At 42.2% G+C, this 20,260-nt stretch overlaps 1 protein-coding gene across 7 annotated transcripts in view; it reads right to left on the minus strand.

Annotated features, from left to right (window-relative positions):
• Positions 1–20,260, minus strand: part of SLC10A7 (solute carrier family 10 member 7) — a 205,101-nt gene that overhangs the window by 86,120 nt on the left and 98,721 nt on the right. The window lies entirely within an intron of this gene.

The raw sequence follows: 20,260 nt of genomic DNA on the forward strand, positions 1-20,260 counted from the left end.
CACAGGGACTGAAGTCCCGTGGTTACTTGTGCTAGATGTTCCTCCCAATCTCAGCTGTAGGTGACCACCATCATGTAAAGAGGCTGCTGCCTATGAGACATCTGGCTGAAGAACCTGATCGATGAGCCACTGGAACATTGCTGGGGCACCTTGGAAGCCAAAGGGCATAGTTCTAAATTCACACAGGCCAAAGGCAGTTTTTTCCTGTGATTCTGGTGTGAATGGAATCTGCCAGGAGCCCTTCATTAGGTCTAACGTGGTTATATATCAGGCCTCATCCAGCTGGTCTAATAGCTTGTGTACTCAGAGCATGGGGTACCATCAAATTTGGAAACAGCACTGACCCTTCTGAAATCTATGCAAAACCAGATAGTGCTGTCCAGCTTTGGGACCAATATGACCAGGCTTTGCCATTAGCTGCAGGATTCTTCAATAACTCCTAGCTCCAACATTGCCTGGACCTCTTGCCTCACAGCCCCCCACACGTTGTGGGGGGACATGACCATGGATTCTCCTGGACAAGTTGCCCAGCTTCCATTTGGATATGGTGATGCACAAGATGAGTCTGCCCTGGTCAAGAGACCAACTCTGTCAAGAAAGCTTTTACTAGGCTTTTCTCCTGGGCCCTCTGTTCTGGGCAGAGGTGTTCGCCCATCTGTATAGGGTGTGGCTCCAGCGACGCGGGCACTTGGGGCCCAGTTCTGGCTCAGGGGGATAAGGAGCAATAAAATAAACTCTCTCATTTCTTCCATGGCTTCAGATTAACATGGTAAACCTGTGTGAGTTTCTTCTTGTTGGGCTGTCTGATTTCATAATTAACTGGCCAAACTTGGCATACTACTTCATAAGGTCCATGCCAATTAACAAGTAACTTGGACTCTGTACTTGGGAGCAAAAGTAGAACCCGATCACCTGGCTTACATATGCACATACGCACCTCTTTGTTACAGGCATGCCCCTGGGTCCATTGAGAACTGAGGTGGTTTTCTTTGGCAAAGGCCCCTAGGGTTTCAAGCCTCTCCTGGAGCTTCAATACATGTTGTATAAGATTCTGCATCCTAGGAGCCTGTCCCTCTCACAGACCATATTAAGAATCCCCCAGAGTTAATTCCTATATAGGAGTTCAAATGGGGAGAACCTGTAGATGATTGGTGGACTTCTCGAATAGCAAACAACAGGGGATGAATAAGCCAATCCCAGTGATGAAGGTCCTCAGCAATGAACATTTTTTTCAAGGTCTGGTTGAATTGTTCAACCATCCATTTGTGAATGACAGACAGATGTATGTAAAATTTTTATTTTTGAAGATTACATACTTGTTTCAGCAGCCGAGATGTAATGTTGGTGCCTTGATACACGAGGATCTCCTTAGGTACCCCTATTCTGGCAAAGACTTTTAGCAGTTCTGCAGTAATAGTCTTTGCATAGGTGTTGTGTAGTGGGATTGCCTCAGGATAGTGGGTGGTGTAATTAAACTATCGCTAATATGTATCTATATCCAGCTGCACATTTTTCCAAGCGTCTGATGAGGTCCATCCCAATCTTTTAAAATAGGATGTTGGCTACAGGAAGTGGGACCAGAGGGGATTTGTCCTCCTTTTAGGTCCTACAAGTTGACATTTGGGGCAAAAGTCTAACTTCTTGGTGAATTCTGGGCAAAAAGAAGCGTTATAAAATCCTGGCCTGGATCTTTTAATGACTGAGGTGAGTCACAGAGGGGATAGCATAAGCCAGTTGCATGACTTCGCACTCACGAGGCCTTGGAATGAGGCGTTGCGACCGAACTTTCCCCCATCAGACGGTCTGTCTCCAGCTGGTGGTAGTTCTTCCTGGAGCTCAAACCAGGGGTACTGCTCTCCTCTCTGTGGAACTATCACTTCACAGTTAACCACTGGCAGTTGGTCCTAAACCTGGCTCAAGGTTTCAACCTCCATATGGTCCACTGTGAAATCTGTCTCTCTGGTTAGGATGTCCTTCGCCCATGGTAGGGCCAATATTGCTTCACTGTTAGAAACTGCTTCTGGAGGAGTTTCCCTTTGATCAGCTCCCCTCAGCTCCAGGATCCAGCTCCTCACCTACATCTGCCAATGTTGCAGGTTTGGGGCTCCTGTGTCCCAGGGTCCCTCTGCTACTTCCTCTGGGGTCTCAGGAGTTGGTTCAAACAACAGAGAAATACTCAATCCCAATCCAAGATAATGGGGTAGGCCAGTGTCAAGGCCAGCCCCACTACATGGGACTTCGTGGTTTCCCTTACAGTCAATTGCACACGTGCACTAGAATAGGGTTAAGCGCCTCCATGGATACACTGCAGGAAAATAGTCTCCCTGGGGGCCTCAGGGTTTGGGACCAAGTTGTCCCGGACTAGGGTCTGCTCACACCCAGAATTCACCAGGCCTGCTACCTCAGCTCCATTTTTCTGCACAGGGACCGTTACTTTAGCTGGAGTTCGCTTATGCGTATGGCTTTCTGCCATCCATACCTTTCTATGGCCACACTCAATGTAGGGGCACCTGTGGTACCAGTGACTGGGTGCCCACATGAAAAGTAAGCCCCCCACTGCTGGTTGAGTGGCTGTTGACTCTGAGAATGATATCCAAGGTAGCCCTTCTCTATGTGATCTGTCTGCTCCCACTTCCTGGCTTTTCAGCAGAGGAGCCCACAGGGGTCCCAAGCATCTTTGTCCAGGCTGGAGCCTGAGATGCTAGGGTCTTCCATTGGGGCACAGTCCAGGGCTCAATGGCCTGCTGGGTCCCTTAGAGCTGGAGCTTCTGAGACCACTCTCCCCGATCACCAACTCCCCTGGTTGGACTCTCCCTTGAATCGAGGGGTCCCCTTGGCCTCAGGCAGTTGCTTGAGTTAGGCAACCAGAGCCATCTTTGCCACTAAATAATTCTCCATCAGCCAGACCATGTTGGATAAGGACTCCGTCCAGTGTTTGAGCATCCAGTCTCTACCCCCAGCCAGAAGTATGTGAGCAAAGTGCTCCACCACAATGAGCCTGGCCACCTTTCCTCTAGTCCGAGTCTCTGGCTATAGCTGCCTCCAGCGTAGGTCTCTTACTTTCTGGATTACCCCTCAGGGCTGAGTTTCCCAGGGTATTACTCCCCATGGAACTTCTGTTGGAAGGTCTCCTCCATGGTGTTGAGGTAGCCAGGTACGGCTGCTTTCACCTGCACATAGTCTTGGGCAGCATCCATCCCTGATCTGCAGCCTGCGATTATCCCATCTGGTAAGGTACCAGTAGGATGGCCCACTGGTCAGGTGGCACTAAGCTGCCATCGCCACTCATTCAAATGTTCTGAGGAAGCTATTTGGGACATCCTGAGGGCCAGAGGAAGCCTGTGGGAGAGGCAGGGGCTGCACCTAAGCCATGACCTTTTGGGCCAGTCTTTGTTGCTGTTCCTGTTGTTGGCCCCTGAAATCCCAGACCAGCTATTGCTGCTGGGCAGCAATGTGCTGCAAGAATTGTTGCTGCTACTGGTTATCAGTCATCAATTTAAGAAGATGCTCCAAGTCCATGTTGTTTGACCTACAAATCCACATCTCTAGGTCTAGGGTGTTTGACCATCTGGGTCAGTCAGTCCTCCCCGCTCCTCTCCTCTCTTGGGAAGGATACCTGCATTCTCCACCAGTTGTGAAGAGGGTGTGGCATGGCAGCTCTCTCTGCACACTGGGGTCTGCTGTCACTGGTTGCTCCACCTCAGTGGTGGCCTGCCTCTTCCTGTGACGTAGTCTGCTGGCCAATTCATGTCAAAGTACCTCCCCTTCTGGGGTAGTCTGAGGGAAAGCAGGATGCCTCCTTCTCAGGTGCAGCAAGAGCAGAAGCAGGCCATTCAGGAGGGATCTTCAGGCAATTGTTGGGGAAGCTCCTGCCTTCCCTTGGCCTTTTCCTCAGGAGCTGAGAGTTGAAAATCTGTTCCCTTCCCTGCTCTGCCCACAAGTGAGCTGTTCTGCTTCCCTTTGAACACCTCCTCTAGCCTGTCCATGTCTTGTTGGTATGGTGGAGCAGGGCTGGCTGAGCCCAGAGCAGCTCCTTACCCCTTGCTGTTATGTGGGATTTGTATGCAGAGGACCAGCTCTAGGCACCAGCAAACCAAGCATGTGCTTGGAGCGGCACAATTTCAGGGGCGGCATTCTGAGCACTCGCTGAGGTTTTTGTTTGTTTGTTTGTTTTTTGCTTGGGGCGGAAAAAAACCCTAGAGTTAGCCCTGAGTATGCATCATCACAGAGACCAATATTCAACTCTCTGCTCTACTCGAAGAAGGGGCTTAGGGAAGATTTCTTTCAGAATGGGGTCCCTATTGGGTATTGGTTGCAGTTGTTTGATAATTTTCCCCATATATGTTCCAGTGTGGGTTGGTAACTAAATGACTGAGGACAGCTAATGTGATGCCACTGATGGATGGGTGGTGGTTGTTGAAGTTGTGGCAAAATCTTTCCCAAATTTCTTCTTTTGGTTTTCAAACAATCCCCCAAGCTTGGCAACCTCATTATCAGAAGAAGGCTGCCCCACGTTACCCAAAGCTATGGTAATTCACAGACCAGCACCTACCAACTCAAAGCAGCACCAGTCCTCCCTTAACAACAGATGCAAAGTCTGCAGACATAACTCCACAGCTACGCTGATCCAAAATCCCCCACAACACACCTTTCAAGATCCATGGGTCCTACATGCGTATCAAAACATGCGGTGTACCTCAACAGTGCACCAAATGCCTCAGTAACAACTTTGTAGGTGAATCGAGACAATCTCTACTGTTTTGAATGAACTGAGACAGAAAAATAATAAACAACAAAAACATCCTATCACCTGAAGGCACACATTTTTCACAGAATGATCACTCCATATCTGAGTTCTCAGACCTTGTCCTCAATGGAAACTTGCACAACACCTTCAAAAGACAAGCCTGGGAGCTTAAATTCATAATGTTAGACATTAAGAATCCTGGACTCAATAAAAACACTGGATTTATGGCTTATTACAACAATCTGTAACCCACTAACTCTCCTTTGTCCTACAACTGCAGAGATGTTACCTGCCACCTGACCTTTAATGGTCTTTTACAACTTTAACTTCTTATGCTAAACAATCTGTTCCTTGTATTTAGCTGCAACACTTTAAGTACCTTTCCCAGACCCAAAGCTCTGACCCAGTGCTCTGTGTAACCTCAAAAGCTTGTCTCTTTCACCATCTTCAATAAAAGATATTACCTCACCCACCTTGTCTTCTAATATTCCCGGGACCATCATGGCTATAAACAATGCTGCAAACACCTATTCAGTATGGTCTTTATCCTGCAAACACCATCTACCTAGATTTCCACTGAAATCAATCTGACTTCTTTATAGCAGTAAGCAGTAGACTTGGTAGTATGCAGGAACAGGTGTCAGCTTTGTAATGGACAATATCCATGTAGTTTTTAAATGAAAATACACCATTCCTTCACGAACCTTCATAGTACTATTTCTGTAAGGCTCCACTATACTTAATTTGTGTATTTTGTATCTCAGAGAAGAGAAAAATTTGATTGGACAAAACTTCCAATGAAGTCTGTGTGTTTTTTTATTTAGCGTAAGGCCTGAACACAAGTTGGAGCTTTGTAATTGAAAACACTATAGGATATGTGAGGGTTCTTCTACTGAACTACCATGTATGGTTTATTTTTACTGTTGCACATAGAAACTCTTAAGTTTTCATTTTCAAATTCAACAACACCTGTAAAAGAGATTAAGCGATACTGCTAAGCACACATACGCTCTGTTTAATTGTGTATGCAACTGTGTCCTCAGGTGCATCTGAAAATGCTAAAAACAAGCAGTATCAATAGCTGATTACCATATCTAGAAGAAAACATATGAGGTGGAGCAGGGGATGCATCACAAAAAGGGAGATGGAAAAATGTTAAACTCCCAACCAAAGAAGAAAAAACCCACTCTCGAAAACAATTTACAAAACAATTTCCTTTTTTACACATTTAATAAATGTTGTGTCAGAGTATACAAAATCTCAGAAGCTTGAAGAAAGTTTTAAAAAAAATCAATTAAAATGAAGTCACAGGGAATGGCGGAAAATTGTTTCTGGCAGTTATTTGATATAATATGGTTAATATTTCTAGTCAGACAAATTAACACAATTTTGCCACTGTATATTTGCAGTCACACAATGCACAATCTCCAGGGATTTGTTCTAAAAGTCAAAGCAATATACTTTTAGTGCACAAAAACAGATATTTACTTACCAGGTTTACACACCACAAATAATTCAAACCTCCTAAAAATGTTGAAAGTCTGTAGGTCTGAAATTATCTTGGTAATGGGTTTATTCTGAAATCTCATCCAGTCACGTTCTACTCCTGGAAACTAACTTTAAAGCTCTTAGATAGAAACCTGTCTATTTATCTACCTGTATCAATAGATATGTTTTTATTTCATATCTGTCTGCCTATCTGTATAATTTGTATGGTGCCACACTGATATTGATTGAAGGAAATTCAGGCAAGGCAGTGTCATCTTTTATTCCTACAGGGAAACCACTGAGCTGAATGGCAAGGCACTTAAGGTCAAATCAGGATTCATCTTGCTGTTTTGCTATGTTAAAATTGTATTGAACAAAAGGGAAAAAATGGTAGCCTTTGCAAGCACACAAAATAAACAGCAGCACTTCAACTTCTTGCTTTTCACCCTCTGTCTAGGGTTTGAATAGTAAACACTTGCAGGAAAATTCTTCTTTCTGTACCTTCTTCACATTTTAAATTAATTTACTTAATTTTGATGGGGGGGGCTGCGTTCTCTTAATTACTTCTTGATTCACTCTTTGCTCTCTGCTTCCCCTGCCACAAAATAATCATAGAGTAAGGTTCTACACAGAAACAGTGGCACCAGAAGCACCTTTTGAGTCATTTGGCTGCCTATTTATAAGCCAAAGCTTACACAGGTTATCAACATCTCATCTGGTCCTTTTACTTCTGAAGCTGTTACACTTCTAGGCCTAAATTCTCACTCTAGGTTTGTCCACATGGACTTCACACAAAGGGATGAAGTTAAGACTAAAAGAGGCATATCTTTACAACTGTGGGTTTTGTTTGCACACTCCATTTCATACTGGTGGTGAAAACTGCAGATGGGCACATCAATCTGTCCTTCACTCGTGCAGAGGAGTGAATAGGAAAGAAGATGGGGGACCTGTTATATCCAGAGGTCACTTTCATGTACGGTGACCTGCACAGTATCCAAAACTTATTTCAGTTTGTAGTCGGAATGAATAGTGAATACCAGAACTCGGTCTCTGCCTGCTGCTGGTGGAGAGAGGAGTTGAATAAAGATGAGCACCTCTGCTTGTACTAGCTGGCATTTGGTGGGACATCTGAAAGGGACTCAGCAAGGAACAGTAAAGTTTTCTAGCTCTGCAAGGACTTCAAGAAATGCACACCCTCTCAGGCTGAGTCGTCTGCCCCCAAAGCTCCAGACATTCCCCAAAGCTCCAGCCAATGGCACGTGTGTGTGGAAGCCCAGAGGTCTTTCTGGTTCTCCATTACTGGGCTTGTACATGCCAGGAATCTGCCCAACTGGATCAAACTGCAGCCACATTATGGTGTTGACATAGTAGTGCAATGCAAGGTTCCCTCTGTTTGCAATGACGTGGCTTTTCTGTACATCCATGAAGATTTGGCCCCAACAATCTAAGAACTACATACAAATTTGTTAATACTTAATATAGAGCCAGCTTAATAATTATGATACATCCTTCCTACATGTATTAGATCATAAGCAATGCAACACTTGAATAACTTATAAAAGACAGAAGAACTTACAGAAAAAAAAAAGATGTATTGTGCCTGATAGTACATTATGAAGGCAAGAAAAGGTCTCTTGTAGTCTCTAAAGTTCTGTATGTGAAAAGGTAACCTGTTGAAAAAAAGTCACTTTCAAAAACCACATCTCTTTACTTGTGCTACCACTAAACATTTTAGATCATTAAAATCCAGAATGTTTTGAGTCTACTTTAGTTTAACCACTTGTAATTTTGGTTTATTTGCTGCATTTCCCTCAGTTTGCAAGAGGAAAACAGACCAGTCACTTTCACTTATGTTTATAATCCATTTCTAAATCAATTTCACCTTTAAGTTATCACACACTAACATAATAATACAAAAATTTGGGTTGACAAACAAAACAACATAGAAGGGGAATCTGTATTTGTTTATGAAATTGTTTTCATGTGAACCAAAAAATATTCATAGAAACACTGCAAATTCTCCCTCCATTTACACAAAACTTATTTTTTCCCTCTCCCCTGTAAAAAATCTTCAAGCTTTGAAAGAAAAAAAAAAGTTCTTCAAAACCTAGCTACATAAAGAAATATTGACAGCATAGGGAAAATATTGACAATGATTTTTAACATCATTGCCCTCAATTATTTCTTATTTTCTTGCTATTGTTGGGTGAAAGAAACCTATAATGGCTGATGGCTCTGTGATAAAAGCAAATGTGTTTGCATTGCACAAGGAAAGCTTCTAATGATGTTTCATCAGCATAGAGCATCTGGGCAGCTCTTTTGTACCAACTCTAAGACACATCATGGACTATCATCATTAAATTAAGATCCAATTACTGTAACAATTTCATATCTTAACTGCTTAACATTCTGTTTTCATAGAGCAACATAATAAACAATGATGCACACCACCTTTCATACAATGTTAACAGGTGGCATAGAGTTCCCCTTTGATATTTGTTGTGAAGTATGATTCAAAGAGGCTGTTTAGTTATTCTTTGTTACATCTGTGTTTCTCTCTTATATTGACTGTTACATTAAAAAAACAAAAACAAACCAACAGGTTTTAACCTTATGGGATAAACTGTCAAATGGCACACACAAATTTTCGTAAGCATGTGAATGTATCTTGTACATTTATTTTAACATGGAGCCATTCTTTGGCTGATGGAAATTGTGTGGTGCACACAAAAACCATTTGCAAATCAAGAGATATTGCCGAAAAGCAGGAAATTTTCAGAAGGCACAAAGGGCAGTTAGGCACCCAGCTTTCACTGAATGAGAGTTGAACACCTATGCCTTTGAAAATCTACCTTTAAATCAGCTACTTTGTAATTATGGAGTTGAGGGGAGGTTGCTTATTATCAATTTTTAAACTAATTATCTTACACAAATGAGGTAATTGTGATTATAACTCATAAGACATTGCTAATTTCTAAGGAGCGATAAAACAGTAATAAAGGAAGAATGGGACAGTCTCTGAACTGGTGAAAAATAATAAAAGGAAAAGAAATATGAAACAAAGTGACAGATTTCGATATACATCAGTAAGTTTTATTTCACTCCAAGAGAAAAGTGGTAAGAGGGAGTTTACTGAAGAAAATCTATTCTGCCTCTTTGAAGGGCCACCATATAAAATGTATATAGAGAGAACACATGATTCAACACTAATAGCCAAGAATAATGGACATGCAAATCAGAATTCAATCACCTTGACTTCTGAGGCTGGCTAAGACAGAGAAAATCAAAATGACCTTTGAAATGTCAAATTTGGAGCCAGGAAGGTAGGGGACTCTTCCAGAGTTAGATGGGTCAGGCTGCTAACAGAATGAATTTTATGGGGATTAGAGACAATTTCAGTATCTTCCATATCTAGAAATTAACATTTACTTGCAGATTCTTTGGTCAGACCAGCCTGAAATTCCATTTCTCTCCTTTCTATCTCCAAGGAAGATATGTGCAGTTCTCAAACCTGCTCTCTTTCAAGCCTCTAATTCAAAGTTTCTCTCAGAGATGTTTGAGTTCATCACCTTAGCCAGGTGAAGTTATATCAACACTTTCACAAAATATCATCTGATCAGATGCAACACCTGGACGAAATCCCCCTTCCCCCAAGATAAGGTAAGCCCACCACAGTGAACTTCCCAAATATGCAGATGAGGTATGTCACAGTTTCATTTTTCCAACAGAGATGTCATTATCTTGGGTGATTTGGGCTGAGGGGGCCACAGCATACTTTCCTCAATACTGGTCACTTTCCAAGCAGAAGATTTAGTCCTAAATTTATCAGCAAAATAGACAGCGCCACACACCAAACTGCTGCAGCAGATACTGCTACTGCAGCTGTATCTCTCTTTGTTTTAACAACATAACTAAACTGTGTCACCGATATACGTACAGTGCATGTATTGGAAAGTATTATTTGTGTTTCCACAGCAAGATGTTTCAGCCTCAGAAAGAGATTGATTAATCAGTTTTCTTAAAAATCTATAATCTGATACCTGTCATAATAATGACCAAATTCTGCTGTCAGATATACATGTGTATCTCTCACTAAAATCAATGGAAGTCACCGATCACATCCAAAAGCAGAATTTACATGATCATATACTATAAACACTTTCTTGGGAAAATGTCAGAAGATTTTTCCAGTATCTAACGACTGGTGTTAGGCCTATAAAGTACAATTATAACAGTACTTCTTTCAACCTCTTAAACAAAGTACGTTAGAACTGTTTGATCAAATATTTTTATGCAGTATCTCACATCCAGTGAATACAAACTAATGATCATGCCCTTTGCCCTAGCAAAATCTGAGTCTTTCCTCTGTGAAATGGCATAATAAAGGAGAGACTTTTTTATTTTAACTGTTGCCTGAATTGCATATGGAAGGCGAGGGACCACCAACAAGTAATTAAAAGAATAAAAGAAGATTGAATATTTTCAGTTTTTAAAAAATGCTTTTCTTGTCCATCATCTTAGCTAGCGCTCTCATCTCAAATCCGACCTGTACAATTAAAAGTTAGTGTAGGAATATTGTCAAAATAAGTTAAAATAAATAATGGCACACCCACATATTAATTAACATTATACTGGAAAACAGTTACTACTATCTGCGTCAAACTACCAGTAAACTTGCTTTAAACGAGATATAGCCAACTTAAACAAATAATATAAAAATGTGACTTTTTTTAAATTTACTGTTACAAGCAACTCTTTTGATTACTGTGATTGAAAGAGACTGAAGAAATTTTGCTCCTTTTTTTGGTTTGTTTATTCTGTGTATTTGACAGCCCACTGATGTATCGTCATTTAGTCAGTTTCCTATTTTGTTTGTATGGGCCTTTCACACAGCAACAGTGAATGGATAAAAAAATGTTTTTTAAAAAATCAGAGAATACGATTGTACAGGTATAAATTGGCAGGGGACATGGGCAGGCATAGAAACTTATTTTTATTATTTGTATTATGGTAATATTGCAGGGATTCCGTAAGACTAAAGGATGCGTGAGGCACTGTACACACTTTTATTAAACAGATAGTCCCTTCCCCCAAAAGATGTATCATCTGGGTTACAACCAGATACTGGGTAGACAAAACAATCTTGGGGCGGGGTGTGTGTGTGTGAAAAGAGAAGGCAAGAAGTGGAATACAAGACAAGGGTAAAACAACCTGAAATTAATGAACTCTTTTTTGTAAATATACCAGATTTCAAGCTCACAGTCTCTCTTTAAAAGTAGACTGAAGAAGCTAATAATGAGTGTTCTGTAGTGAGGCAGTGTGGTTCCCCACTGCCCCAGAGAGAGAGAGAGATGAGCCCTGGCTAACCTCTCTGCATGCCCGTATATGTTCATCTATTCCATCACCAGAATAAATTCAGTAGGTAAGCAAACCTTTACATAGTAGGTTTAAGGCAAAAGGTACAGTGATCCAGCACTAGATGTGGCTTTGTCAGTTGCATAACTAAAGCATGTGTCTATTTAGGGCTTATTACTAACCCAATATGCATAGCACACTGGCAGTGAAATCATCAGTGGGGGTTGAGCCTTCATATCCACAGTACAGACTGGTTGAGCTAAAGGAATTGACAATAATAGTAGGTTGTTCTCTTACTACTGGACCAGATACTAGAGGGTGAAACAACATATACTTTGCCATGGTATTACATATAATTAATATTAATATACGCAGTAAAGTTTGCAGGATATTATTTTAACCCCATTCATTCATTTCCACTTAAATCTATTTTTCAATTTGTGTTATAAGAAGCTTTAAGTAGCTGTTTGAATTTCCCCTTTTTGTGGGGAGTGATGAGACTATATCCCCAGTGATGTCCTGAGCCTCCATTGATTCCGGACAAAGATTGGTCAGGGGTCCCTCTAGAGCAGGGGTAGGCAACCTATGGCACGCATGCCAAAGGAAGCATGCAAGCTGATTTTCAGTGGCACTCACACTGCCTGGGTCCTGGCCACCAGTCCGGGGGGCTCTGCATTTTAATTTAATTTTAAATTAAGCTTCTTAAACATTTTAAAAACTTTATTTACTTTATATACAATAATAGTTTAGTTATATATTACAGACTTATAGAAAGAGACCTTCTAAAAACGTTAAAATGTATTACTGGCACGTGAAATTTTAAATTAGAGCGAATGAATGAAGACTCGGCACATCACTTCTGAAAAGTTGCCGACCCCTGGTCTAGAGGTAGTCAGTGCTGCTCCTCAGTGGAACTAGAGGTGGGCACTGCTGAGTGAAGGGGACTTCTCTCCTCTTTTCCTTTGCAGGAACCAAAGGCGTACAGACCATATTAACTTTGGACACTTTTTTCTGTCTATCTAGACACTTCCATGGTCCCTAGTTCCATGGTATTCCAGCACCTCACAAATATTAACAAGTTTATCCTCACAACAGCACTGTGAAAGAGAGAGGTATTATCTCCATTTCACGGATATTTTTAAACTGCAATTGGGACACTTTTACCAAAAGCAGCTTTGAAGGCAGAGAATTGTATTACCAGCACTACAGTTTATATACCCTTGCTGCTCTTCAGTGTAACCTTGCTCTAGGGTTAAGAGTATGCAAAGCAAATGGTTAAACTCTACCTCATTTTCCAATGTGTTTGTAGGAAAGAGGTTCATTCCATTTAAGAAGAGATATCAGGTACGTGATCTATCACCAAGCTCAGGGGAGCATGGGAAATTATTGCCCTAGAAAGAGCTTTATTAGAAACTTTATGCTCTCATTTTTAAAATGAGTCTAAGCAGTTTAGCTTTTACAAACTTGCTAAGATTATAGATGCATGGCACTTAAGAATTATCAATGGAATAGTAATATAGATTGGCAAAACACGTCTACTTATCTTACCATTGTGTATCATTATAGCTAATTTCTTTAATCTTTCCTTAGTCAGACCAAACCTGTTTGTAGTTGTCATGGTATGACCCCCCACTCTGAACCTTAGTGTCCAAAAGACGGGGTACCAGCATGAACCCCCCTAAGCTTAATTACTTGCTTAGAAGTGATAGAGCTGCCACCACCCAAAAATATAGTTTTGGGGGCACTTTCTAGCCCCCCAACCCTTCCCTGGGGACTCCAAGACCCAAAACCCCTTGGGTCTCACAACAAAGGGAAATAAACCATTCCCCCCTCCTTTCTTCCTCCCAGATTCTCCCCTCCCTGGGTAACACTGGGAGATCCCTGCGATTCAACTCCTTGGAATCTTAAAACAGAGAGGAAATTCACCTTCCCCCTCCTTCTCTCCCGCTCCCAGACTCTCCCTGAGAGAGAGAGAGTAATCTTAACACAGAGAGAAATCAGGCTTTTCCTCTCCTCTTCTCTACTTCCTCCCACCAATTCCCTGGTGAGTGCAGACTCCCTCCCCTTGGGTCCTACACAAGATAGCCAAAAAATCAATCAAGTTCTTAAAAAGAAAAGCTTTTAATAAAAGAAAGAAAAAAGTTAAAGTTGTCTCTGTAAAATCAAGATGGCAAATGTTACAGGGTCTTTCAGCTTATAGAGACTAGAGAGAATTCTCCCCCCAGCACAAAAACAAGTTTCAGCAACAGAGATACAATCCTTCCAGCAAATGCACATTTGCAAATAAAGAAAACAATCCAAAAGACTAAACTGCCTTTCTAACTGGTACTTACTAAATTGAACAGAAATAGGCTGTTTCAGAAGATGGGAGGAATCAGTTACATGTCTGGCTTCTCTTAATCCCAAGAGAGAACAAAAACCCCACGAAACAGCCCAAAACAAAGGCTTCCCTTCACTGAGATTTGCAAGTATCTTGTCTCCCAATTGGTCCTCTTGTCAGGTGTTCCAGGTTCACTGTTTGTTAGCCCCTTACAGGTAAAAGAGATATTAACCCTTAACTATCTGTTTATGACAGTAGTATCTTGAAGAATGGTGTATTCCTGGATATATTTATTGCTTTGTCAGGTACCATAGTTCACAGCAAAGCTACCATGCATGCATACAGAATGTCTTTATCAGAAAGAAAAAACTACTTTTATAGGCATTCATTCACTAAAAGAGCTACAATATGAAATGTCTTGTGTTTTTTCAGAGATACCACCAATCTGCTCAGTACCTGAAAAAGGTTTACTCCAAAATATATTAGCATATACATTGTGCCAGGGGGCGCTCAAATCCCCAGCTCTGCCCCAGGCCCCACCTCCACTCCATCTCTTCCCTCAAGGTCACACCCCCGACCCACCTCTTCCCACCCCCACACCGCCTCCACCCTGCCTCTGCCCCCACACTGAGCGTGCCGCATCCTTGCTCCTCCCCTCCAGCATGCCACAAAATAGCTGATTGCAGCAAGTGGGAGATGTGGGGAGCGAGGGCCCGCCGGTGTGAGTGGGCCCCAGTGGGGGAGATGCTGATAGGGAGGCTGCCGGTGGGTGCTCAGCACCAACCATTTTTCCTCTGTCGGTGCTCCAGGGCTGGAGCACCCACTGAGTTGGCGCCTATGGTAAGTGGACATGGCCTTATTAAAACCTGGGATGGGAGGCAGAGAGAGATGGTGAGTGAAAGACTAATCGGGGAGGGGAAGAGTTTAAATTGTCCCCTCCCACAAAATGTTAGGCTGTCCCTTCAGCTGCTGTTAATCTGCACTCTTGGGTAAGAGCTACAATGAGTTTGTTCAATAGACCATATTTTTTTTTATTTTAAAAAAGAGAGTTAAAAGTGGCTATTATACAAACTGGCTGCTGAAATGGCAGCGGGTGTCTGTGACACAAAAAGGAGAGGTAAAAGTCCAATTAATCCAGAGAGAGAGAACAGTAGAGGAAACATAACTAGGGCTGGCCAAATTTTTTTCACTGAAGTTTTTTTCAATTAAATTTTTTTTTTTACATTAACAAGTCTTTTCGTATAAAGAAAGATTCCACTTCATTCAAAAATTTTGATGGAAAAATTGAGAAAAAAAAATTTAAAAAATTTTAGTTTTTTAAACTGAAAAAAATATTTTTTACTTTTTTAGTCCCTCCGACCCTTTCTCCGTCTCTTTATTTTTACGTTCTTTTCCAGTAAGGGCAGGAAAAGAAGGAGAAAAAGGTGAGCAAAAACCAAAAATTGAAATATTTTCAGTTTCTGAAAACCAAAACAAAAAGAAAATTTGATTTAAAATTTAAATTTATTTCATTTGAAATTTTTCATTGCAATTAATTTATATTTTTGACCAGGTCTGTTCATCACTTTCTCTCAACTATTTTCTCTTATTGTTCTCATGATGGAAGACTATGGTCTCAGAACTTTTTGTAAAATAAAATTTTAAGTGCAAAATGAATGAGCTCTAACAATAAGAGCTATCAGATAAGCCTAAGAGAAAACTCACAAAATACAACATGACTTTCCCTTGCCTTTGGCTTTACCTTCCCTACTCTACTCGTCACCCTTTCTCCCCCGCAGTTCTCTTTTTCTTCTTCATGATCACAGATTCAGAACATTTCTGTCTGCTTTCCTCCTCTAACTCCTCCACTTGTCCATCCCATTTCCTGATTTCTCATGCACCCACTCTCATTCCCTACCTTATTCTTCTCCTTAACCTCTCCCTCTCCTCTGGCTCTCCATTCAATACACACATGCTCTAATCTCTCCCCTCTTTAAAAAACACCATAATCCCACTTCACTTTCCAACTACTGCTCCATTTTCCTTCTAAAACTTTCATCTCTAAACTCAGTGAACATATCTCCAATTACTGTCTGAAGTTCCTCTCCTCCAGTTCCATCCAGGATCCTCTCAAATCTGGCTTCCACTTGCATTCAACTGAAATCACTCTTGCCGAAGTCTCTAATGATGAGCTCTTTTTTAGCCAAATCTCTGAACCGATTGTCCATCCTCATCTTCCTTGACCTGTCAGCAGGCTTCGACACCATGCTGACCATGCTCTTCTTGAATTTTTGTCCTTCATTGCCTTCTGTAACTGACCTCTCTTGGTCTCTTCCTTCTTTTCTAATTACTCCTTCACTTTGTCCTTTAGAGGATCCTTCTCATCTCCTTCTTCAGCTTCCAGTGGGGGCTCCTCAACACTCTGTTCCTGGTTTTCTTTTCTTCTTCCTCCATACCTTACCTGTGAGTAATCTCATCCACAAACACAAATTAAACTACCATCTGTCATAAACAGATAGCTAAGGGTTAATGTCTCTTTCACCTACAAAAGGGTTAACAAACAGTGACCTGAAACACCTGACCAGAGGACCAATCAGGAGACAAAATACTTTCAAAACTGGGTGGAGGGAGGTTTGGGTGTGAGTTCTTTGTTCTTTGTTCTTCTCTCGGAAGGTCTGAGAGAGACCAGACATTACTACAGGATCTCTAAGTTTCTTTTCATATAGTAAGTAAAACAGGCGGTTTAGGCTTTTTAATTGTTTTAACTCTATTTGCAATTGTGGACCTGGCTGGTTAACTTTTATATGTGTAGTTGCTGGAAATATTTTGATTTGTATTGGTACTGGTGGGAAAGTCTCTTTCTGGTGTCTGTAAGCTATAAGACCCTGTAATAGTTACATCTTGAAGTTACAGAGATAATTCTTTACTTTTTCCTTTCTTTTATTAAAAGATTTCTTTTTAGAGAACCTGAGGGTATGGCTACATTTGGAATTTCAAAGCGCTGCCGCGGCAGCGCTTTGAAGTGTGAGTGTAGTCGGAGCGGCAGCGCTGGGAGAGAGCTCTCCCAGCGCTGCATGTAAACCACATCCTTTACGGGTGTAGCGTGCAGCGCTGGGAGCCGTGCTCCCAGCGCTGCCGCCCTGATTACACTGACGCTTTACAGCGCTGTATCTTGCAGCGCTCAGGGGGGTGTTTTTTCACACCCCTGAGCGCGAAAGTTGCAGCGCTGTAAAGTGTGAGTGTAGCCATGGCCTGATTGATTGGTTTTTCTCTGTTTCCCTTGTTTTATCCCAGGGGATTGGGATAACTCATCAGGACGGGTGGGGGAGATAGGGAGTGATAAAATCTCTCTCTGTTTTCCTTGAATCTGTTTGCCTCTTTGAAGAAGGGAAGGGAGATGCTTCTCTGTATGGTGATTTAAGAGGTTAGATCAGTATCTCAGAATAGCCCAGGGAGGGAAATTCTGGGAGGGGGATTGATAGATTACCTATCAAATCTAAACTGGTAATTAAGCTTAGGGAAATTCATGCTAGTATCTCATTTTCTGGACTCTAAGGTTCAGATTTGGGAAAGATTGCTAGGACATGTCTTAAAACAAGGAGAAATAAACCATTCCCCTACCTCTCCCCCTCCCAGAATTTCCCTTCCTGGGCTATTCTGAGATACTGATCTAACCTCTTTAATCACCATACAGAGAAGCATCTCCCTTCCCTTCCTCAAAGAGGCAAACAGATTCAAGGAAAACAGAGAGATTTTATCACTCCCTATCTCCCCCACCCGTCCTGGTGAGTTATCCCAATCCCCTGGGATAAAACAAGGGAAACAGAGAAAAGCCAATCAATCAGGTTCTCTAAAAGGAAATCTTTTAATAAAAGAAAGGAAAAGTAAAGAATTTTCTCTGTAACTTCAAGATGTAAATATTACAGGGTCTTATAGCTTACAGACACCAGAAAGAGACTTTCCCACCAGTACCAATACAAATCAAAATATTCCCAGCAACTACACATATAAAAGTTAACCAGCCAGGTCCACAATTGTAAATAGAGTTAAAACAATTAAAAAGCCTAAACCGCCCGTTTTACTTACTATATGAAAAGAAATTTAGAGAGCTTGTAGTAATGTCTGGTCTCTCTCAGACCCTCCGAGAGAAGAACAAAGAACAAAGAACTCACACCCAAACTTCCCTCCACCCAGTTTTGAAAGTATTTTGTCTCCTGATTGGTCCTCTGGTCAGGTGTTTCAGGTCACTGTTTGTTAACCCTTTTATAGGTGAAAGAGACATTTACCCTTAGCTATCTGTTTATGACACCATCTCTAGGCAGACAATTCACAGAACCGCTTGTCTACTCCAGACCTGTCTCTTGTTCAAATTAAAATCTCAGCCTGTCTCTCTGACACCTTCTCATGGATGTCTAGCCATCAGCTCAAGTTGAAAATTGCTAAAATAGAGCTTTTAATCTTCCCTCTCAAGCTCATTTCACTATCTCCTTTCTTAATCACTGTGGACAACACTATCATTCTGTCTGTCACTCAGGCCTGTAACCTGGGTGTCATCTTTGACGCAGTCCTCTCTCTAGGATCTCACATCTAGGCTATGTTTAAGATTTGCAGATTCTTTGTGCACATCATCTCTAAGGTATGGCCTTTTCTATCCATCCACACACAGTTAAATCTCTCATCCATGTTCTTATCATCTCTGATCAGGCCAAAGTGCTAGCATCCACTGCCTACTTGTTAAATTTTCAAACAAGCACCTTTATACTTTCTCCCATGTTACCTCCTCATGCTTGGACTATCAAGTCACTGAGTAATATTATCGAGTTTTGACAAGAAGAGGTAGACACAAATATCCTCCTCCTACTGGTGGCACTGTGGCCCATAACCTTTCACTTTCTCTCAAATTGCGACATGCATGGCTTGAAGAGAAGATGAATCCTTACATGCAAGAGTCATAAAGTTTAAGGCCTGAAGGGACCACTAGTTCATCTAATCTGACCTCCTGTATATCATAGGCCACCAGCGCTACCCAGCAACTGTGCATCAGATGAAAAGTAAGCACTCATTACCACCATCCGGGTTCACACAGAGAGAGGAATAAACTTACTGAAGGGCCTTCCTAGCAACTCCTGACTGATTCAAGCACCAACTACTAACACCACTAGACCAAAGTCTCCACATGAGATTCTTCTTGTCACTTAAATGAAGAATTACATATCATTTAATAAAATCTGGTATTTAAATTTTATTTATACTAGTGTTTGCTGCTTAAATCAATTTCAAAGTCTGCTGAAACTCTTAGGCCATGTCTACACTTACAGTTTTGCAGCGCTGGTAGTTACAGCTGTGTTAGTACAGCTGTATAAGGCCAGCGCTGCAGAGTGGCCACACTTACAGCAACCAGCGCTGCAGTGTGGCCACATTTACAGCACTTGCAGCGCTGTTGGGAGTGGTGCATTGTGGGCAGCTATCCCACAGATCACCTCGTCCCATTTCGGCGCTGTGGCTTGTGGGAAGGGGAAGGAAGTGTGAGGGTCTTTCCGCTTCCTGTTCCAACGCCCCGTGGTGCTTTGCTACACATTCTGAGCAGTTTGGCGGCATTGTGATTCTACAGCGCTTTTTCTGCGATTTTTGTTATAAATGGAGCCTGAGCTGCTGACGACCTTATTGATGAATGTTGCCAGCACATCACGCATGGCAGTGGAGCTATTCCTTCAGCTGCAAAGTGAGAGTGACAGTGAGGAGTCAGACAATGATATTGAATCGCCTCACGGTGAAGACACTAAATTGCTGGTGGCAGTAACAGACGTGCTCAGCTCCGTGGAACGGCGTGTTTGGGCTTGGGAAACCAGCACTCAGTGGGGATCACATCGTCCTGCTATCCTGGGATGACGAGCAGTGGCTGCAGAACTTTCGGATGAGAAAAGCCACTTTCATGGGACTGTGTGCTGAGCTCGCCCCTACCCTGCGGCGCAGGGACACGAGATTGAGAGCTGCCCTGCCAGTGGAGAAGCGGGTGGCTATTGCAGTCTGGAAGCTGGCAACTCCAGACTGCTTCAGATCGGTGGCAAACCAGTTTGGAGCGGGAAAGTCCACCGTTGGAATGGTGCTGATGCAAGTTTGCACAGCCATTAATCGCACCCTGCTAAGAAGAACCGTGACTCTTGGGAACGTGCAGGACATTGTGGATGGCTTTGCAGAAATGGGTTTCCCTAACTGTGGAGGGGCAATAGATGGGACACATATTCCTATTCTGTCACCACCTCACCTGGCATCAGAGTACATTAATCGCAAGGGGTATTTCTCCGTGGTTCTGCAAGCGCTTGTGGATCACCGTGGGCGTTTCACTGACATTTACTCAGGATGGCCTGGAA

This window comes from Gopherus flavomarginatus, chromosome 3 (genome assembly GCF_025201925.1).
Source record: "Gopherus flavomarginatus isolate rGopFla2 chromosome 3, rGopFla2.mat.asm, whole genome shotgun sequence".
NCBI classification, from domain to species: Eukaryota; Metazoa; Chordata; order Testudines; family Testudinidae; genus Gopherus; species Gopherus flavomarginatus.